This window comes from Hylobates moloch, unplaced genomic scaffold (assembly GCF_009828535.3).
Source record: "Hylobates moloch isolate HMO894 unplaced genomic scaffold, HMol_V3 SCAFFOLD_11, whole genome shotgun sequence".
Taxonomy (NCBI): domain Eukaryota; kingdom Metazoa; phylum Chordata; class Mammalia; order Primates; family Hylobatidae; genus Hylobates; species Hylobates moloch.
Window position 1 is genome coordinate 106,645,278 of NW_026652286.1, and position 23,596 is coordinate 106,668,873.

The window sequence follows — 23,596 nt, forward strand, 5'->3', positions numbered from 1 at the left end:
AGCACACCAACATGGCACATGGATACATATGTAACAAACCTGTACATTGTGCACATGTACCCTAAAACCTAAAGTATAATAATAAAAGAAAAAAAAGATTTATCCATTTTTTCTGCATCTGTTGAGATGATCATACGGTTTTTCTTTTGTTCTATTATTATAGTACATTATATTGATGGATTTTCAAATGCTAAACCAACGTTACATTTCTGTGACAAATCCCAGTTATTCAGGAGATAAATCGAGTCATCCCTCAGTGGAGGATTGGATTCAGGGATGCCTGTGGATACCAAAATCCACAGAAAGAATTCCCTTATATAAATCGTGTACTACTTGCATATAACCTGTGCACGTCCTCCCATATGTTGTGTCATCTCTAGATTACTTATAATACCTAACAAAATGTGAATGCTGTGTAATCGTTGTTATACTCTATTGTTTAGGGAATAATGACAAGAAAGGTCTGTGAATGTTCAGCACAGACGCAAACATCCATTTTTTTCTGAATATATTTGATCTGCAGTTGGTTGACTTCATGAATGCAGAACCCACAGATACAGAAAGTGTGTGTGTGTGTATGTGTGTGTGTGTGTGTGTGTACACAAAGCTATGTCATAAATGACATTGCAGCTTCTATCTTGCTTTTTCAGATTTCTTGATCTTAGGAAACTTGATGACTTTAATCCAAGTAGTCCTGTGGTGAGGTGCACATGGAGAGTAACTGAGGCCTCCCACCTAGAAAGTCAATGGTAGCTTGATGAGAATAGCATTGAATCTATAAATTACTTTGTGCATTATGGCCATTTTAATGATATTGATTCTTCCTACCCATGAGCATGGAATGTTCTTCCATTTGTTTATGTCCTCTCTTAGTTCCTTGAGCAGTGATTTGTAGTTCTCCTTGAAGAGGTCCTTCACATCTCTTGTAAGCTGTATTCCTAGGTATTTTTTTCTCTTTGTAGCAATTGTGAATGGGAGTTCACTTATGATTTGGCTCTCTGTTTGTCTTTTATTGGTGTATAGGAATGCTTGTGATTTTTGCACATTGATTTTGTATCCTGAGACTTTGCTGAAGTTGCTTATCAGCTTAAGGAGTTTTGTTGCTGAGACGATGGGGTTTTCTAAAATATACAATCATGTCATCTGCAAACAGAGACAATTTGACTTCCTGACTTCCTATTTGAATACCCTTTACTTCTTTCTCTTGCCTGATTGCCCTGGCCAGAACCTCCAATACTATGTTGAATAGCAGTGGTGAGAGAGGGCATCCTTGTCTTGGGCTGGTTTTCAAAGGGAATGCTTCCAGCTTTTGCCCATTCAGTATGATATTGGCTGTGGGTTTGTCATAAATAGCTCTTATTATTTTGATATATGTTCCATCAACACCTAGTTTATTAAGTGTTTTTAGCGTGAAGGGATGTTGAATTTTATTGGAGGCCTTTTCTGCATCTATTGAGATAATCATGTGGTTTTGTCATTGGTTCTGTTTATGTGATGGGTTACGTTTATAGATATGCGTATGTTGAACCAGCCTTGCATCCCAGGGATGAATCCGACCTGATCGTGGTGGATAAGCTTTTTGATGTGTTCCTGGATTCGGTTTACCAGTATTTCATTGAGGATTTTTGCATCAATGTTCATCAGGAATATTGGCCTTAAATTTTCTTTTCTTGTTGCGTCTCTGCCAGGTTTTGGTATCAGGACGATGCTGGCCTCGTAAAATTAGTTAGGGAGGATTCCCTCTTTTTCTGTTGCTTGGAGTAGTTTCAGAAGGAATGGTACCAGCTTCTCTTTATACCTCTGGTAGAATTCGTCTGTGAGTCCATCTGGTCCTGGGCTTTTTTTGGTTGATAGGCTATTAATTACTGCTTCGATTTCAGAACTTGTTATTTGTCTATTCAGGGATTCAACTTCTTCCTGGTTTAGTCTTGGGAGGGTGTATGTATCCAGAAATTTATCCATTTTTTCTAGATTTTCTAACTTACTTGCATAGAGGTGTTTATAGTATTCTCTGATGGTAGCTTGTATTTCTATGGGATCAGTGGTGATATCCCCTTTACCATTTTTCGTTGTGTCTCTTTGATTCTTCTCTCTTTTCTTCTTTATTGGTCTAGCTAGACGTCTATTATGTTCCTCTTTTCAAATAACCAGCTCCTGGATTCATTGATTTTTTAGGGTTTTTTGTGTCTTTATCTCCTTCAGTTCCGCTCTGATCTTAGTTATTCCTTGTCTTCTGCTAGCTTTTGAATTTGTTTGCTCTTGCTTCTCTAGTTCTTTTAATTGAGCTGTTCGGGTGTCGATTTTAGATCTTTCCCACTTTCTGATGTGGGCATTTAGTACTATAAATTTCCCTCTGAACACTGCTTTAGCTGTGTCCCAGAGATTCTGGTACATTCTATCTTTGTTCTCATTGGTTTCAAAGAACTTATTTATTTCTGCCTTAATTTTGTTATTTACCCAGTAGACATTCAGAAGCATGTTGTTCAGTTTCCATGTAGTTATACAGTTTTGAGTGAGTTTCTTAATCCTGAGTTCTAATTTGATTGCACTGTGGTCTGAGAGATTGTTTGTTATGATTTCTGTTCTTTTGCATTTGCTGAGGAGTGCTTTATTTCCAATTTTGTGGTCAATTTTAGAACAAGTACAATGTGGTGCTGAGAAGAATGTATATTCTGTTGATTTGGGGTGGAGAGTTCTGTAGATGTCTATTAGGTCCGCTTGGTCCAGAGCTGAGTTCAAATCCTGAATATCCTTGTTAATTTTCTGTCTCATTGATCTGTCTAATATTGACAGTGGGGTGTTAAAGTCTCCAACTATTATTGTGTGGGAGTCTAAATCTCTTTGTAGGTCTCTAAGAACTTGCTTTATGAATCTGCGTGCTCCTGTATTGGGTGCATATATATTTAGGATAGTTAGCTCTTCTTGTTGTATTGATCCCTTTACCATTATATAATGCCCTTATTTGTCTTTTTTTATCTCTGTTGGTTTAAAGTCTTTTATCAGAGGCTAGGGTTGCAACCCCTGCTTTCTTTGCTTTCCATTTGCTTGGTAAATATTCCTCCATCCCTTTATTTTGAGTCTGTGTGTCTTTGCACATGAGATGGGCCTCCTGAATACCACACACCGATGGGTCTTGACTCTTTATCCAATTTGCCAGTCTGTGTCTTTTAATTGGGGCATTTAGCCCATTTATATTTAAAGTTAATATTGTTATGTGTGAATTTGATCCTATCATCATGATGCTAGCTGGTTATTTTGCACATTAGTTGATGCAGTTTCTTCATAGCATTGGTCTTTATATTTTGGTATGTTTTTGCAGTGGCTGGTACCAGTTTTTCCATTCCATATTTAGTCTTTCCTTCAGGAGCTCTTGTAAGGCAGGCCTGGTGGTGACAAAATCCCTCAGCATTTGTTTGTCAGTAAAGGATTTTATTTCTCCTTCATTTATGAAGCTTAGTTTGGCTGGATACGAAATTCTGAGTTGAAAATTCTTTTCTTTAAGAATGTTGAATATTGGCCCCCACTGTCTTCTGGCTTGTAAGCTTTCTGCAGAGAGATCCGCTGTTAGTCTGATGGGCTTCCCTTTGTAGGTAACCTGATCTTTCCCTCTGGCTGCCCCTAACATTTTTTCCTTCGTTTCAACCTTGGTGAATCTGACAATTGTGTGGCTTGGGGTTGTTCTTCTCAAGGAGTATCTTAGTGGTGTTCTCTGTATTTCCTGAATTTGAATGTTGGCCTGTCTTGCTAGGTTGAGGAAGTTCTCCTGGAAAATATCCCGAAGTGTGTTTTCCAACTTGATTCCATTCTCCCCCTTACTTTCAGGTATACCAATCAATCGTAGGTTTGGTCTTTTCACATAGTTCCATATTTCTTGGAGGCTTTATTCATTCCTTTTCATTCTTTTTTCTCTAATCTTGTCTTCACACTTTATTTCATTAAGTTTATCTTCAATCTCTGATATCTTTTCTTCCACTTGGTTGATTTGGCTATTGATTCTTGTATATGCTTCACAAAGTTCTTATGCTGTGTTTTTCAGCTCCATCAGGTCATTTATGTTCTTCTCTAAACTGGTTATTCTAGTTAGCAGCTCCTGCACCCTTTTATCAAGGTTCTTAGCTTCCTTACATTGGGTTAGAACGTGCTCCTTTACTCAGAGGAGTTTGTTATTACTCACCTTCTGAAGCCTACTTCTGTCAATTCCATCAAACTCATTCTCCATCCAGTTTTGTTCCCTTGCTGGCGAGGAGTTGTGATCCTTTGGAGAAGAAGAGGAATTCTGGTTTTGGGGGATTTTCAGCATTTTTATGCTGGTTTTTCCACATCTTTGTGGATTTATCTACTTTTGGTTTTTGATGTTGGTGACCTCTGGATGGGGTTTTTGCATGGGTGTCCTTTTAGTTGATGCTGATGTTATTGCTTTCTGTTTGTTAGTTATCCTTCTAACAGGCCTCTCTTCTGCAGGTCTGCTGGAGTTTGCTGGAGGTCCACACTTCAGACCCTATTTGCCTAGATATCACCAGCAGAGGCTACAGAACAGCAAAGATTGCCGCCTGCTCCTTCCTCTGGAAGCTTCATCCAGAGAGGCACCCACCAGATCCCAGCTGGAGCTCTCCTGTATGAGGCGTCTGTCGACCCCTGGTGGGAGGTGTCTCCCAGTCAGGAAGCATGGGGAGGCAGTCTGTCCCTTAGCAGAGCTCGAGTGCTGTGCTGGGAGATCTGCTGGTCTGTTCAGAGCTGGCAGGCAGGAATATTTAAGTGTGCTGAAGCTGCACCCACAGCCTCACCTTCCCACAGGTGCTCTGTTCTAGGGAGATAGGAGTTTTATATATAAGCCCCCGCTGGAGCTGCTGCATTTCTTTCAGAGATGCATTGCCCAGAGAGGAGGAATCTAGAGAGGCAGTCTGGCTACAGTGGCTTTGTCGCACTGTGGTGGGTTCTACCCAGTTCAAATTTCCCAGTGGCTTCATTTACACTGTGAGGGGAAAACTGCCTACTCACGCCTCAGTAATGGTGGACACTTCTCCCTCCACCAAGCTGGAGCATCCCAGGTCAACTTCAGACTGCTGTGCTGGCAGCGAGAATTTCAAACCAGTGGATCTTAGCTTTCTGGGCTGCATGGGGGTGGGACCCACTGAGCAAGACCACTTGGCTCCTGGCTTCAGCCCCCTTTCCAGGGGAGTGAATGGTTCTGTATCACTGGGGGTTCCAGGCACCACTGCGGTACAAAAAAAAAAAAAATGCCCCTGCAGCTAGCTCAGTGTCTGCCCAAATGGCCACCCAGTTTTGTGCTTGAAACCCAGGGCCCTGGTGGTGTAGGCATCCGAGGGAATCTCCTGGTCTTCAGGTTGCAAAAACCGTGGGAAAAGCATAGTATCTGGGCCAGATACCACTGCCCCTCACTGCACAGTCCCTCATGGCTTCCCTTGGCTAGAGGAGGGAGTTCCCTAGCCCCTTGTGTTTCCCAGGTGAGGCAATGCCCCACCCTGCTTCTGCTCACCCTCTGTGGGCTACAACCACTGTCTAATCAGTCCTAATGAGATGAACCAGGTACCTCAGTTGGAAATGCAGAAATCACCTGCCTTCTGCATTGGTCTCACTGGGAGCTGCAGACCAGAACTGTTCCTATTTGGCCATCTTGCCCCCTCTCAAATTTTCCTGATTTTATGAAGTCAAATTTATTAATTTTTTTTACATTGCATCTGGATTTTAAGTCATAGTGAAAAAAATTTTTCCCCACACCCCAAATTATGTAAGAATTTATTCATGCTTTCTTCTAGTACTTACTTGGGTACAATTTTTACGCTTAAGTTCTTCAATCCTTTGAGAATTTAATAAAAATATCAGTTTACCCTGTGCATCAGTTATTGATTGCTTCAATAATGCTGTATTAAAAATTAACTATAAAATGCCAGTGGCATGTAACAATAAGGGTTTATTACTCATAAAAGCTTGATATCATAAACACTTGGAAACATGGGATTCCACCTCAGGCATCAGCTGGCTGTCAGCTAGATGTCTCTCCTGATCTTGACTGGGCTCGCCCACATATCTGAGGATCAGCTGATCAACACTGGCTTCTCATATAGGCTGGTTCCAATTGGAGCAATTAGAGCAATGTGGCTGTGCTCTCCCAGCAGGCTACCATGGGCATGTTCTCATGGCAGTGGCACAAGCACAACAGGGCAAGCTCCAAAGCATGGTCTTATTTCAAGCCTTTGCTTGTATAACATCTGCTGACATCCCACTGATCAAACCTGATCAAGCCCAGAGTAGAGAGGGGGGACACTAGAAAGCTGTATGGCAAGGACTTTGAATACAGGAAGGGGTAAAGAACTGAGGGCATCTTTGCAATACGCTACATCCTGCAGTCTCCTAGATCTAGCTCATCCTAGATTTCTCCCTATCATCTCAGGCTTCTTGAGAGGGTCTTTGTCATTCACTGTCTTCCTTGTGAGTCAGTCCATTGCAATTTGGCTTCCTCTCCTGAATATTCTACTACACTTGTTTTCAGCAAGGTTGCCAGTGGGCTATAAACTGCCAGTCCAACATGCATTTTTTTGGTTCTTATATTATGTGACAGAACATGTTATTTGAGCATCAACCTGTCATACATTCTGTAAGCAGATCATACTTGTGCCAGGTATCCTGTCTCTCAATATCCACTCTCTAGCCCTCTCTCCTTGTTCTCTTCCACTATCTGGACCACATCAATGCACTCCTGTGCCTTCTGGCTGCTGGTTGGCTTCAGCCTGTGGAAATCCTTGGCAGGAGATTGAAGGGCAAAAGGAAAATAAGATCTAAGTATCTGCTTCCTTGGCTCCACACTGGTGAGGTTATCTGGGGCTGTCTGCAGCCCTGGTCACTGCTCTTCTTAAGGTGACCTGCTCCATGTGACTTCTTCTCTTCCCCAATTGTGGCCGCCCCCCTTCCCTTCTTGTCTCCAGGCCTAAGGGGGTTGACAGCCAGCCACTAACTGTCCTGGGTTCCTGCACCACTCACATGGTCTTCCTACACCCTCCCACACCTATGAACACATCCCTTTATAAACACATCTTCCTCCCATCATGTGTCTCCTACCGAAACCCCAATTGATCCAATGTGGTGTCATTCATTGCTCCCCTCTGCCTCCCAGGAACATCCATTTGCATTTAGGACTTGAATGTTATTCCCTCTACTCAGCTAATCAAATCCAAAAAATTATATGGAGGCAGACGGGAAGAAAATGGAGAGAGCCTCCCTACCCTTGAGATTCTAGGAACTGGGTGTCCTGAAAGGAAACAAAAACAAGCACACAGACAAAGCTAGGACTTTACGTAAGCTGGGTTCTCCCCGTGGCCTACAGAGCACACCACTGGCACTTACATCCTTCCACCTCTGGACACGTGGCCTCTACCCACACAGGCACGAGCAGCAGCAGGAGCAGCAGACATCCTGACAAGGTCCGCAACCCCAGACCCCTTTGGGCTGAATATAGGCTCTTGAGTTTCCATTCCTACCAGCAAGCAGTGAAGATATCCAGGATCGATTCTGGAATTCATGTAAACACTCCAAGGAGTCTGAGAAATGTAAGAATAAGGAACCCTGGGAAAATTGGCCTTCTTGTTTATTTGGTAAATGAGACAGAGTCGTTGAAATGTATAGTTCCTATGAAAAGTTAACTCAATTTTCATCCCAGCCTGTGAAGACATTTAGGCGATATTTACATGACCTTTCTCTTATACTTGACCCTACTAACCATTTCCTCCTTCTTGGGCCCCCTTTTCTCTGCCTGCCCCTTAAATATTGGTGAACCCAGGATTCTCTTCTCGGCCACTGCCTATTCCCCTGCTCTGTGTCCTCATAGTAATCTCTACTACTTTTATGATTTAACCCGAGGCTCCATTTTTTTTCTCGCAACACATTGGCTTAGGGACACATGTTGGAAAAGTCCCAGGGCCAGACAAGGAACTTGGTGGCTCCTGGAGAAAGTTTAGTGTGCAGAGATAGGAAAACCCCAGGGGAAGACAGTAATAGCCCCCCGGACTGTGCCTGTTCTCTCTGACCTCCAGGGAGCTGAAGAACAGCTGAGCAAGTCAGCTGAGACTCCTCTCACCTTAATGCCTTGAAAGAGGGTTAAAAACCACCTGCTGCTGCCATGCTGCTGACACCAGAAGCCAAAAATGATACTTGTAGAAATGCATGGTCCAGAGATTATAGCACCTATGAACCTATCTAACTTTACTCTCAAAAACAATCCAAACACAAATAAAAGATGATGGAGAAAAGGAAGTGGTGAGCAACAAATATCCACAAATCCAAATACGTATGTAACTATATGCATTCAGAGATATTTTATATATGCATGTAAGTACGTATATACTGAAAATCAGCACCTGAAAATAAGTAATCCAAGAAATAAGGATCTTAAATAAAAGAGACCTACGTACTGAAAGATAAATTCTAATCATAGCTTAGAACAAATGTACCAAACTCTCTCAGCAAAACCTGGGTGTTAAGATGGAGAAACATCAGTACAAATTTTCAAAGGCGTCGTTCGAGTTGGGGAAGACAAAAGTCAGGAAGTAAAAATGTCCTAACGTTTCACCATACGCAAGGTGGAGAGAACGGTCAGATAACTGTGTGTCTTGATAGAGGAAAAGTTGGCATTTGCTATCATTTAATAGTGATGAAGAAAATATGGATTTGGGTACTTAGAAATGGAACATTATCATTAATGGAATGGAAAATGACAGTTGAACTCCCAAATTTAATAAAGGGGTTAAAAAGCAGTAAATAACAACTGAAAAATAAACAGCAACCAGCAAAAATAAGGAAAAGGATGATTGGGAAACCACAAAATAAAATGAATAAAAAATACAAAATAAGGTAGAATGCTGTATAAAGTATAACAGTCATTACTCAATGTGAGTGAACCGAATGATCCTCTGAAAAACAGACACCACCGGATTGAAAAGTATTTTTACAAATATGCGATCTAGAAAAGTAAAACAGCACACTTTGAAGAGAGACAAAGAAAGGATGGAGGCGTTCGGTGTTGGTAACAAGGCCAACCAGATAGCCTAAAAGGCCTCTGCCCCTAAAATCTAGAATGCTGGGTAGGATGCGGCAAGCGTGTCTCTGAAGGCCTAGCTGAGTTTATAACTTCTTTAGCCAAAAGTGAAGAGAGAATCGGAAACCAGAGTCCCAAGTATGGGCTGATGCTCCAGTTGATCTGACAGGGAGAGAGGTAGGCGAGAGGGGAAGGGTCCGACCTCTAAGAAAAGAGCAGGGACTGGCCCCTGGGGAGAGGTATCAAACACACAGGCCCGTGTAAGGCAAAGTGTCAGTCCTGACAGAAAGGCAGGCCCTTCAAGGGACCACATCCTCGGGGAAAGGACCGACACATGGCGACGGGGATGCTCATTTGTCTTAATCTGAGATCCACGTGATTTTAGCCCTTCTCTCGTCTCTCAATGAAATCTTGCCATTTAACTGATAAAGGTCTTGCCCATTGTTTTCTCTTGTTTTGTTGTTGTCGTCACTATTATAAAGATGCCTTTTAGAACACGTTGTTTTGTTGCTGGTATAAAGAACTCCATCCACCTTGGGTTCAGCAATCTTGCATGGTTCTCTTACTGTTTCCAATGGTTTGTCCATAGATTCTCACAGATTTTATGTATAGATATTCATATCACTTGAAAATAATCAATGTTTTATTTTACTTTCTTTTAACCTTTTATTGATTTACTTTTTAATCACATAGGTTGGATTTTCAGCCCAATATTTCATGGTGGCACTGATGCCATTTTTTTCTTATTCTGGGCTTCAGGGGGACTGCTGCTCATGCTTCCCCACGAATCATGACAGCTTCTGTAGGCTTCGGTAGACACTCAGTTCTGCATCAGCACGTTCAAGCTCAGCCCTGGCCTCCCAAGGACAGCTGTGCTGAGCTGCTCATCCATGCTGGAACCCTCTCACCAACCCACCCTTTATGTCCCTGGTGAATGGAGAGTCCTCCAGCCCAATCAAAAAGCACAGGCAGCTGGTGGGTCTTCTGGCATTCTAGAGTAGATCCATTCTAGCACGACCATTTCCCCAAGCCTTTGGATCCATTCAGCCGTGATCTGCAAGGGAGTTCTGACACATCTATTTCATTTCATGCGGGCCGTCATTCTCAGCAAGCCTCTAGGAACCAATCAGCAGCCATAAGAATTGCCTTATGGGGCCCTGGCAAGATTATTAAAACCCATATCACTGGTGGGTGCCCCCATATTAACAGACTCTCCCCTGAAGAGCTTTCTAGTCTGGCCCCCTTGGCCCAGCACCCTCAGGATTCACCCCCAAGCACACTCCCTGGTCTGTGCCCAACACACACTAACCAGATCCTTCAGCTCCTTGAAGAAATCCCTCTCCTCTCTTAGCAGACCCAATGCTTGCCTAGGGGGTTATGCTGAGCCTTGATTCTCTTATTGGTCTAAGTGATAAGAAGGGACAAATGGGGCATCTGTGGATGGGAAAGCTGCTGAGGAAGTCAAGAACTTCTTGTAGAATACCTGCTTCATTTGAAGCATCTGCCTGTTCTTCAAGCAAGGAGGGGTTTCTGTCTTCCAGAAAGGGGGAAAGGCCATTTTGGCAGGACCAGAGGTTTTGGGGAATCTGGAGGCTCAACGTCTTCCAACACATTTCTCTCTGTGTTCCCATCCCAGATGGTGGGTCTCAGTCTTTTCCTATTAGACCCTGACTTTGGCATATGAGACTCATCTGGCCTGAGATTCAGCCTGCTCCAGAATTCTGCTTCTCTAACAATTAAGTCCTGGGTCTGGTCTTCAGCTTGTTCTGCCCTCCTGCTGCATATGGGAGTCTCTTTAAGGCCACCAAGGAGGCATGCTGACTCTCCTTTGCTTTAAATTGGAGATTGGCTGCCCTGGTGCTGCCTTTCCTTTCTTCAAAGCCTCAAGGGCATTCGGACACTCCATCCCACAGTTCCTATCAGTAGTCTTTCTTCAGAACCTCTCAAATATAAGATGTTCTATGAACTAGTGTATCCCTTTTCCCTGTACCTTCCCTCAGTTCTACATGGGTAGCCATCTTAGCAATTGCACTGCTAACACATACCAGCAACTGCTAATATTGTACCTGCCGCTATGATGGGGTCCTTTTGCCAGCCAGTGGTGAGTGACCTAATTCCTGAGTTCCAACCTTAGAGTCCCCCGGCATCCCGTCTTAGAATGGGTTCTCTTGGTGCAAAGCCTAAGCCAGGCAATGGGGTGGGGGGTGTTTTATTGTGGAAATATCCAAGAAAAAAACTAAAGAAGTAAGGACAGCTAGACAGGATTGGGGAAAGAAGTGATGAAGGATGTCATCTCAGGTGAATTCTAGCTGTGGCCTGATCCTGGAGAGCATCATAGAGATACCCTCTCTTTAAGGCAAGCAGGTGGCCTTTTATATCCCTGTGCCAGCCATTAGCTGGGGGTCACTCCTGGCAGAGGAGCTTGGCATTTCTTGGGCAAGGGGGCTCATGTCAGTCAAGGGCACCTCTCCAGTGATGAGCAGGGTGGGAGGCACCTGTGAGCCATGGGCCACCAACATGCAAAGAAGCCAGGGGATGGGCACAGCCATCTACTAGAGGGGAACTAGATAGGACACTTGGGCACCCACAGTGCTTCTGAGCCCTAGAGCTGTGATGTCCTGGGAAACGTCCACTCAGCAATCAGCTGCGCCATCGGAACTTCCCCTCTGCCTCCTCGGCCAAGATTTGTCAACAGTCACTGTCTCCACTTTCTTGTCAACCCACTCCCATGGGGCTTCTGTCCCCACCATGCCACTGAGGCCGCCTTGTCAACATCATTAATTACCTACCTCTACGTGACACTCAGCAGCTTGTATGCACCCCTTCTCTTCTCTGTCTACCCTCCCCTTCTAGGCTCCGAGGACAATTCCCTAACCTGTATCTACACTGATAGGGTCCCTCTGGAATCCCAGGCCCACACGTCTAGTGGCATCTGACCCGACACCTCCAATGGGAAGTTTAATGACCGTTTCAGACCTTACGACTCTTGATGTCTGTCCCCTTTCATACCTCCTCCTCCCTCAGTCCTCTTTCTCAGGTGCTTAGGTCAAAAGCCAGAGTCATTCTTGATTCCTCTCTTTTCTTCACTCTCACGGCAAGCTTTTCAGCAAGCCTGTTGCCCCTCCCACACGATCCAAACTGGCCGCCTCCTCTCCGCCTCTGCTGTGGCTGTCCTGGTCTAAACGCTTCTCTGCTGGGACTGTGGATGGCATTGTCATCTCTCTGTTCCCTCTGCTCTCACCCTCCTATAGTCCGCTCTCCACCAGCAGTCAGAAGGGTATTTCTAATACATAAATCAGATCAAGGCTTTGCCCAGCTTAAAACTCTCCGATGACTTCCCAGCACCCTAGGAATACAATCTAACCCTCCCTCCCCTTTACAGAGCCCTGGTTTGTCACTCATCCTCTTCCGCTGCTCTCTCCTTCCCTTCCCACTCACGGCTCACTCTAGTCCTCAAACAGACCAAATGCACTCCTACCTTCAGGTCTGCAGAAACAGCACCTCTGCCTGGCAGGCTCTTCTCTGCTGAACTGTACCTGACTGGCCCCTTCTCAGCAATGTGACGAGGCTTAAATGTGACTTCGAAGCCATCTTCCCTAGCTACCCAACCGAAAGCAACCCGCCCGTCACTCCACACCATCCTACTCAGTTCTACAACCCGCCCGTCGCTCCACACCATCCTACTTGGTTCTCCGCATAATGCCCATGACACTTTCACAGTGACTGTGTTGTTGGTTGACTAGTGACTGGCTGGATCCCTACATTAGAACGTAGGCTGTGGGAAAGCCAGGCCTCTCTGCTGGTTCCAGGCCATTTCTCCCTCCTCACACTGCTCCTCCGAGACATGTGCCTTTTGGGTTGGCCACCTCCCCTCTCGTTGCTGACATCCCCCATCCTCAAGATGCTCTCATTTGCTGAAAATGTCAGCGCCTGCCCCAGTCTTCCCCTTTCCAAGTCGAGTCATTATTCCCAGGAATGGACCCTCCCCGCAGGGAATCTGCCACTGCCCCGGGCTCTTCATTCTCTGAGCATGTCTTCAGTGAACTTCTCTACCCTACCTGAGCCAACCACTTTCAGTCACAGCACGGGCCTGCTCATTACCAGATGCTGTTCCTTTAAATTATGAGCACCATATCTGCCTGCAATCCCCCATTCTTCAAGCACAGAGACCCAACACTGCCTGCAACACAAAAGCCAGTCATCAAGTCTCGGATCCATAGGACCCATCACTTTATTTGTATTTATGCGTCTCATCCTGTCTCTTGTACTCACCAACCTCGGATTCCATGGTTTCTTGTGAGTATTATTTCACCCTCTCTCTCGACTACCTTGCCCCACTCTCTCCATCATACTTTCCTAGAAAATCCACATCTCGGGATAAACTACCGCACATTCATAATCACCAGCCCCATACTGACTCCGCACAGCCAGTGATCCTCAGCGCTTCCCCATCAGGCTCGCTTCTCTGCAGGCTTCCTCCGCCACCCCTACAGCCCCTCTACCTTCCAGCTGATACCCTGCTTCTCACTTCCTGAGAAACGCAGACCACGGCAGGAGAGCTCCCTCCTGGCCCCTGGCTGCCCAGCGCCTTCCCCTGCAGGCCAGTCCTGCTCCTCCCTGCTCTTTATCAAGGACCTTGTTCCTTTCCTGAGCGCCTTTCCCTCTGGTATCTTTGGTATCTTCTGTTGGATCATTCCAGAAGCATGGAAGCGTGCTTTAATCCCTTCCAGCTAAAACTCAGGCAATGCCCACCAGTGACCCACACCCTGCCAACTGCCATCCCCTTTCTCTCCCCTGTTGCTATGCGGTATATGAACTCTGTCTTTATTTTCTGTCTTCTGATGCTTTGACATCTGAGGCCTTGCTGACCCCGGAGGGACTGCCCCTTCCAGGATTAGCCAATTCCTAGAGACAGTAACTCACCCCAAAATGCCCTTTTAAATACAAACCCACCCAATCCAGAGCCCACACCCCACAACCTCCTCCGAGGGTCTTAGAGTCCTGCCCTAATCACCCAGGGCCAGGCACTAGACACCTAGGGTACCAGTGTCCCGAAGCCCGCTACGACTATTGAAACTAGACAATCCTGAGCCTGCTAACCCTGCTTCGCCCATTCCTTCCCAGGGAAACCACAGTGAAGCCCCCCACCCACGGCTCCCGGGTCCCCTGCCTCCCGGCCGACTCCAGTGCTTCCCCAAGTGGCCCTGGGGTGTGGCGTGGTGTGCTGCTTCCTCTCAGGAACTGCAACAAACTCTTTTCAGTGACAACTGTCTTCTGACGTGCAGGCCTTGCTATACCTCAGATACCCTGTTAATACACTGTATTTTAAAGCACTTGGTGTCTGAAGTGTTGTCTGCATAACAGTCCCCAGTGGCTCTGCCCACACTCAGGGAGCTCCCCGCCGGCCGCTGCTCCCATCACACCACTGAAGCTGCTCTCCCATGGGTACCAACGACCTCCAAATTAAATAATGCCAAATATCATCGGCATTTTTCTGACCAGTCGTTCATTCTGTCCATAAATATCAAGTCTCTCTTTTGTGGTAGGCATTGGGGCTCCAACAGCGAACAGGACTGATGGGGCTCCACTGCCAAGGGGCTTCTACGCTAGTGAGGTGGACACACAGGGAGCTGGTGAAACGAAGCGCAGTGAAAGGCTATACTTAGGTCAAGGAGCTGCTGCTGCGAAGGCCCATACCCATGAGAGGATGAAGGGGCCTCAGGTGTGAAGGGACACTTCCTGTTGCCATTTGACGATTAAGGCCCCAAACTGAGGACACAGGAGCCAAGCACCCTGACCCATCACGGAGTGCCAGTTACCCCCGGCACAGCTGAACAAGAGGCGGCACAGCTGGCCCTAGCAGCACACCAGGATGGCAGCAGGAAGGAGATGAAACGGAAGGTTGAAGTCCAGTCACTGGCCTTCTGAGGAGTGCCTGGAAGTGCTAAGAGGCGGTTCCCTCCTCCTCCTCATGTGGGTGGAAAGGGCGTGCTTCTCCCTCAAAACCAAGCGAGATAATGCTCCATAATCATCTGCCATAGAGAGGGGGCTTGCCTGCAAGAAGGAGAAAGTGGCATTTCTCCTGGGAGGATGCCACTGAGCTGCAGACCCCTGCACTCAGCCTGTGCTGCCAAGGCAGTCCCTGAAGACCTGGACAGGCGCCCTGTGAGTCTGCGCAGACATGTGTCTCCTGCCAAGAAAGGCTGGCTCCCTCCCTGTGGGAAATTCCCCAAAGTACCTCTTTTTTATTTTTAGCTAGGATGGTTTTTTCTTCTGAACGGACCTCGTGATCCACCCGCCTTGGCCTCCGAGTGTGGATGCAGGCGTCACCTCTTTCTTAACGGCACAGGCAGGACAAGGACTTTTTCCAGGGGTGGGGGGCGAAGGCAAGCCACCGTGAATGCAGACGATTTCTCCACCAAGGCTGAGGAGCACAGGCGAAAGCAGCTTGGCAAAAGCAGTGATCAATCTAGGATGGGAATTGCAGGGTGCTGCCCACCTCTCTGGACTGATGAACCAAGAAGGCATCATGCAATTCTTCAACACTAGGTCTGTAGACAGATAGCTCCTAGGCCTCAACCACAGAGGAAAGGGTTCCATGGAAATGGGGAAAACAGCCCAAAAAGGGAGGCTGGGGGCACAGGAGACTCTGGCTAGTTTACCTACAGCACACCATCTGCGTGATGATGCAGATTCCTGAGTACCCCAGGACTAGCCCGGCCTCTCCCCAAAACCTCAAAGCAGAGCCTAGGTCCTGAAATCAGCACAATCTCAAGGTGTAGAAAGCCCAGAAAGTTTGCTGTCACCTGGTGTCCCCTAACCCTTTCTCTGGCACCATAATTCACCCAAACTTCCACCAATAAAAGTCCTGGCATTGCTCAGCAGGGTTCACAAGTGCCATTTCCTAGACTCAAGGAGCTGCATGACCTCACTTGGGGAACACGGGTGTCCTGGGACTGTGTCATGTGGACCTGAAAGGAGGCCTAAGGGAAAAAGTACTGGGCCTCATTTTTATTTTCTAGGCAACTTCCTGCTGCCTTAAAGCCTTTGAGCAGCGATGAGGGGAGGAAAGGACGAAGGGAGAGAGGGAGGCAGAGAGGGGAAGCGAAGGAGAAGTGAAGGGCTCATTCATTGGTTCTGACCAGAAAAGAGATAAGTCAGATCTATTTTACCTAACCTGTGAGGCTGTCGTGAGCATCAAATGAAATAAAAATGAAAGGGTTTCCTAGAGTACGGAGCACCTGAATTTAGGCCCAATCTTAAAAAGAGGCAAAAGTCTCTTAAATTTAACAGACACAGTCCTCCTGACCAAAATTATTTTTTTCTCACTACTTTTTTAAAATTCAGCTTTGCCAGAGAGCCTGCGAATGTTACAGGATTGTGAGGTCAGCCAGCTGCTCCTGTAGAATGCCGACGGCATGCTGGGAATGCAGTACTGCACTGCCCACAGCCTCGGGGGTGAGCCGAGAGCTGGCTCTCACAGGGCGGGGTTGGCAACTTGGGCCACGTTCACCTATACATAAGAAAGAGACTGCGAGACACTCCACGCATCTGCTTTGACAAATTAAGACCAAACATAGAAGACACATCAAAAAGATTTTCATCATGGCCTGCTAAGAGCAGGGGAGGGCAGAGGAAAGAGCGGATGGAAACTAGGGAGGAAAGAGAATTGTGGCAGATCACTGAGGCAGAGGAAAGCCGTGTGGACACAGGGCCCACCTGGCAGAACGGCCCATCTCACAGCGGTTAGGGAATTTCACATGGCAGAGGTTTTTAATGTATACATGGACCTATTTTTCTGTCCGTTGGCTGTTCTCTCCTCTTGGTAGGCAGAAACAGGAATATCTTATTTTGGCATCTGATCTCCACCTAAATCCCAAGTAAAATGAGAAGATAGCCCAGTAGGTGTTGCTAGGGAAACAGGGGAGCATTGCCTACATCCAGCATGAGAAGGGGATGACGAGGACAGGCCAGGGCAGGAAGTCAAGTCCCCAAACTCTACCCTGGAAGAGACAGAGTGAGATGCCGAAGCCTGACCATCCCTCCCCCTCGGGGAAAAGAAAGGCCGAGACAGAGGGGCCATCACACCCGACTCTTGCATGAGATTTTGCCGAGGGCCAGCAGGACTTGCTAGCTGGGGACTCATTTAGACAGAGTCCAACCAAAAAATTACTGTCATCGCATAATTGAAGAGCCAGTGCAAAAAGCCTACAAAGCAGAAGAGAAGTGTGTGCATTCACCAGACAAGCTACCCCCTTGCTGCCTTTGCTCCAGTGCTGCCTCCCAAGGCCCCCTCTGAGCACCCTACAATCGTGTCCTAAACCGCAGCCCCTCCTTCCTTCTGTACGTCAGCTGCCCCTTACCCTGCTCCTTTTTTTTGCCCTACGCCATTCGATGTCATTTTCTTAGTGCAATGATGACTCATTCTCTCTCCCCACCACTAGAATAAAAGCCCTCCAGGAGCAGGAGTCTTGTCTGGCCTGTTCACTTGTGCACCCCAAGTGAACGGAACAGTGACTCACACACAGTATAAACTCAGTACGTGTGTGTTCAATGAACAAAAGGCAACCTCTTCATCTCCCAGCCGCAAATCCTTTCAGAATCATGTTGAGTTGTGAGTTTAAAGTGGGTTGATTAGGGAGACCTAGGGCCAGAGAAAACATCAGGAAGTACTCCCTGGGGACAAAAAAAAATTAGAAAATGAACTTTTTTAGCAAATGTTTATTTATATCAAAATACAAAACATTTCTGAAGCAGAGTAATGTTACATGAGGAGCAATTAAATACTAAACGTCTTTGCATCAGTTTAACTTGCAACACTCCCGGGGTACCTTCACTGGCTGCACATCTCGTCATTTGATGTGTGCCTTCTTTTTTCTCATTTGCTTATGCACGTGTTTGCTCATTTTGATTTGTAATTCAGGATATGAACATGCAGTGTTACTGGGGATGAGTTGTTTAGTACTTAGCAAGCCTGGAAATACCAGCGAGTGGAGCCTGGCGTGGTAGCCTGAGCTGAGGCAGGCTGCAGGTTCTCTTCCTAATTGAGTGTGGGGTGTCACTCCATTTTTAACTGGCAAGTCAAAGGCCAAAGGGATCACCATCATCAGTAGCCAGGGCAGGCTTCTATTGCTTAGGGCCGTAGAGCAGGCGTGGCTTTGGGGTCCTCTCCAGCGGGGTCTTCTCAGTGGTTTGGGAAGAAGGGGCAGGGCAGTCTATAGGCCCAGGCCCACAAGCAGGATGCCCAGGGGCCCTGCAGGAAGAACCCTCTTCCCCAGGAAACCAAGGGAGGGTTGGGGAGGAGAAAGTTCCTCCCACTCTTGGAAGTCTGTGATTTGGTGGCTGGGGGTGCCTGCCCATTGGAAGGGCCCCTTATAAATGCTTTGAGTTTGGAGATTTTGAGGGAAAAAAAGCACCTGATTGAGAGTGTAGCTGTTTCCAAGACACCTCCCTTCCCTGACGGAGACGGGAAGGAGGCAGAAAACGGGGGAGAGAGCATCCCCCCATCATTCCCACACCGCCCCGCTCCCAGAGCCAACCTGGGTCTCCCTTCAAGCTCGTACTTAGTACATTCACTATGACATTGTACACCTGTGAGCTCTCTCTCGCTCTCACTCTCTTGCGTGTGCACGCACACACACACACAGGTACACACACATATATGCAGGTGTGCACACACACACAGGTACGCACACATATATATGCAGGTGTGCGCACACACACACACAGGTACGCACACATATATATGCAGGTGCGCACACACACAGGTACGCACATATATGCAGGTGCGCACACACACACAGGTATGCACACGTATATATGCAGGTACACACGCACACACACACACAGGTACGCACACATATATATGCAGGTGCACACACACATGCACACACACACAGGTACGCACACATATATATGCAGGTGCGCACACACACACACACAGGTACACACACATATATATGCAGGTGCACACACACATGCACACACACAGAGGTATGCACACATATATATGCAGGTGCGTGCACACACACGCACACACAGGTACGCACACATATATATGCAGGTGCACACACACACACACACACACACACACACCTGGTTTCCTTGCAGTCTGCTCAGGCAGCAGAAGGGTGTCCCATCCTCACTGTCATCTTTTGCTTCCCAGGGTGCCCTTGGCCCACAGGTCCCCAAGACCCAGCCCCAGGCTTGGCACGCGCTGGCATTCCCAGGCTTTTGAGAAGAGGGTGATAGAGCAGGGAGCTCCTCACAGACAGGTTATACAGAGTGTAGAATATGTTCATATAAGGCTTTGGTACAGCACCGATTTCATGTTCTTATAGTTTGATTTCTAAGTCATCTTTTAGAAGAAAAAAAAGCTTACTGAAAAAATAGTGTTTTTATTTACTTTTGAGTTACATACCTGAAGTTCAAAAAGTAAGCCTCTAGTTGTCATTCAAGTTCACACTCGAAGGTGTTCTGTGTGCAGCTGTACAATTTGTTGGTTTGTCTTTAATGTTGAACAAAAGTCAGCCAACCCATACCATAAAATCAGCTGCCCAGACTCACTTTAACCAGTCCATACATACATACAGAAAAGAAAGAGAGAGAGAGGGAGAACACAAAAGCCGCCCCTAAGTCACCCACCCCAAATCCCTAGGGAAAAATCAGAAAGAAGACAAAATACAGCAAGATATCAGGAGCCAGTGGGAGGAAGGAGATTCAGCCCCACTGGCCTCTTCGAGGACAGCACCATGAAGCACCCTAGCGCAGTGATGTTGTAATACTCAACATTCAAGAAATGGAAACGAGGTTGGAACGGTCTTCACAGGAAGACCTGGCATGGAGCAGGGGTCACCCCCAAAGAAAGTGGAAGAAAGAAAGAGTTCGAAATGAGAGCAAGAAATCTCATGACGAAACTGACAGTCGTATCCAGAAAAGAAGAACTACAGCAAGAGGCTGCCGCGCACCGGGAGGTACAGAGTTTGTAAGGGGTCTGGGGGAGGCAGCATCAGGAGCCCCTCCCCACCCACACTGCCTGCTCACTCCCACCCTCTGTGTCCGCAGACCACCAGGTGAAATGGAGGGAAGAAGCTCAGCTAAAACTTGCCCCCAGGTGTGCGATGGGAGAATTCTATCCTGCATGATCAAAGTCCCTCCTGGGGAAGAGGAAAAAACTGAAGACCAAGGGGCAGGAGTCGCTGACATGAAGCAGGGTGTGGTCCCTTCACGTCAGTGACTGCAGAAAAGCAGCAGCAACTGGTGACAGCGCCCCCTTCTGGGCCCTCTATCCCCAGCCCCACAAATGACAGTTAGGAAATTAAATCTGAATGGGAGGTCAAGACCTTTTGACACTGATACATACAACTTAGCAAGTGGAGCGTTAAACTGCTGTTCTCCCCTAGCCAACAATTCCCCTTTCTAACACCTCGGTCTAAAGTTCCAGAATCAAGACTATCCCATCAAGTACCTTCCTCCGAGTCCCTGGACTCTGAGACCCCACCCTCCAATGCCCCAGTCAACCCCCTACGGACAGGAAGTGTGCTGTGCAGGCTTGCCTCTTCCCCCACCTCCTACTTTCAGACTGTCCAAACTGGGTCGACATGAACATCTACCGCAAAGAGGAGCGGAAGCGCGCGGCAAAAATCCGAGACAAAGCCTTTTCCCCAAGCTGTTGGTTGGTGACAGTGGGGAAGAGGGACAGGGCCCACACTGATCCATGGGAGAGCGATTCTCACAGATCTCCCTATTCCCGACTCTTGCTCTATACAGCAGACAGAGGTAGCAAGACAGAAACAATTCCTCAGATACCTCCACCTTCTACCAAAAGGGAAAAGCACCAACTTCAATGTCCATTCTGCTGTGGGGACAGAGGAACGTGTCCCAAGCATGGGGAAGAGCTCAGGCTCCTGGCAGTGGCTGTGGGCCGTAAAAGCTCCATCAGAGCACACTCATCCACCTGTCGCCCCAACTGATGCCACAAGCGGTTCCCAGGCCTCCTCTTTACTCCACATAAAGCTGATCTCAATGTCCTTTGCTCCAAGTGCCTTAAGAGCTGGCTCTTCAGAGAAGCTGGAGGTCCCCTCTGACACCCACCCTTACCTCATCTTGCTGAGCAGTGGAGCAGAAAGGTCACAGGTAGGCACTAACATCCCCTCCACACTGTACAATTTCAAGGTAGGGGCTATGGCCCCATCTTCCCTTTCCCTCCCCAAAATGCAGAGTTCAGTTGGAGGCTGGGGAATAGAATGGTGACATGTGGGCCAGTGGCTCTCCCAGACCTTGATGCTGCTGAGGACCTAACCCTGGGCTGGCCCTGGGGGAGCGCAAGCCCTAGGCCGTGCCCGTGGTGCTGCAGCGGTTTACTCTGCGGGTTGCATGTGGCCCAGAAGTCGGGCAGAGTCCACGGAAAGAGAGGGGATGGTGGGTCTAGGAGCCAACAGGACGGTAATGGAAGCCTCCCTCGTGCAGAGACCGTGGTGGCCTGGGAAGGCTCCAAGGTGGGAAGGGAACAGAATTTGCAGCTCTTCTTCTTGCCCAATCCCCCTGAAAAATCTTACAAGAAACACTCAGCTGCAGGAGCCTGCAAGAAAGATCATTCAAGGCAAGGACGGACACACTGCCAGTGGCGCCGGTACTGGGCCCTTCCAGCTGCGTGGACAGAGCCCACTTCCCTTCAGCGTCCTCGGAAAGTGGGAAGTGTTCTCAGCAGTTAACTTGAGGACCCAAAGACAGTGCCTGACTGAATGGCAGGGCCTCATAGGTCCATGTGAGGATCAAGAGTTAGACTCAAGCTTTACCCCAACCTACTCTCCCCATAAAACCTCCAAACTGTCAACCAAGCCCTTCTCACACTGAAGGCATCTGCCTTCCTCTAAGGACCAAACTCTAGACAAGAGCTCTTAGGGAGTGCCACGTCTTGGTTAGGAAAGGGGTTAGTACTGCCCTTTTCTGAGTGATGAGCAGGAATAAGGAGCCGAAAGGCTGCAGTCCTGAGTCTCTCCTCACTGCCTGCACCATCTGGCCCAGCACCGGCTTCAAATACATCACTCTGAGCTCCGGGCAAGTCAGGAAGGAGCTAGCACCAGGAGACGCTTGCTGAGGCTGCAAGGCAGAGCCCTTGCGTATGTGTGAGGTCTGGAATTTGCTCAGAGAGGTATTCTTCAGGGCGCACTGCTTCCTGCTCAGATACAAGTGAACTCCTGCTCCCCAGAATCTCCCGTTGTGGGTCCAGCTCTGCCAATACACTGTTCAGTTTTGTAAGTCCCCGGCTGGAGGCCAGAAGGAAGGTTCCACTGAGACCCATTCTCCCAGTCCGGCCCAGAGTTAATCTCTCACTCTTGACCCTCCACTCAGTGTCCCGGGATTGGACCATCCTATTTGCAATGGCACTTTACTTTCCAATTAAAAATAACTGAAAAAAACACAGATGACATATTTATACTACATACCACACTCGCACTGGCTCTAAGAATCTGCAGCAACACTAAACGGGCCATGTGTTCTCCAAGACCAAGCCCATGCAGCCAGCCTCCCAAACTCGCCCACTGCCACACCCTCTAGGAGCCGTCTGAGCTGTCTGAGCTACAGTGCTACCAACCAAGACAGGTGTCACCGTAGGTCCCTAGGTAGTCTCAACCACCCCCTTTCTAATGCTGTGAAGCCAGGTTTTCTCTGAGGAACTGGGTACCTTCCCACAGCCACATGGGGATGGAGTCACAGTTTTCATCTCCTCAGCCTTGTCCTGTTAAGCACCTCTGCAAAGAAGTTCAAGTCAACATCCCTCCCAAGTGGCGAGAGACACACGGGTCCTGGTTCTTTAGGGCTATCAGATCCTGCAGCTCCACACAACCTTCAGCTCACCTGTCCTTCCTGCAGGTAGGTTATTTGTTTTGTTATTTTACAAACTTTTCATATATACACATTTCCATCAGAAAGACCCAAGTAACTCTGAATAGAGAGAATATCAAAGGAACGGCAGGGAAGGAGGTGGCATCAAGGCATGAGCTAGTATCGCAGACTGCCTGGGAAGGTAGCACTGCTCAAAACATCTCTAAGCACAGGTACAAAAATAAAGCAAACTATGCCTTCATATAGATATAGAGATATATAGACTTTATCTAGGTTTTCTTTATATTTATATATGTGTGCAGAGGGCACGTGCCCCTGCCCATCTTGCCCGGCACTCATCAATTGCCCTCCCGCTCCCCACGCCCCACGAGGGCCGCTCGCCCGAAGCTCCCAGTCTCCAGGATTGCATATGATCCTTGCCTCCCACATGCATTCCCTTCTCTCCTTAAAATACAACCAATTCTGTAGATTTATATAATTTTGTGTACAGTCTCCATAAAAAATACATTAAAGATGGTGCATTACTAATTTGACCCTCCTACCCAAACAGAAGTTGTCTAGCAAAAGAGCCAACCAAAGGAGGGTCCCCTGGGCCTGACGCTACACAGGCAAATCAGCATCTGTACAAATCTCTCTCACACACACCACACACAACAGACACACCACACCACACACCACACACAAACCACACCCACAAAC

General features: G+C 47.4%; 1 protein-coding gene across 3 annotated transcripts in view; it reads right to left on the reverse strand.

The window, feature by feature from the left end:
- The window catches only part of IGSF9B (immunoglobulin superfamily member 9B), a 236,425-nt gene that overhangs the window by 159,741 nt on the left and 53,088 nt on the right, over window positions 1–23,596 (reverse strand). The gene's annotated exons all lie outside the window — the stretch shown is intronic.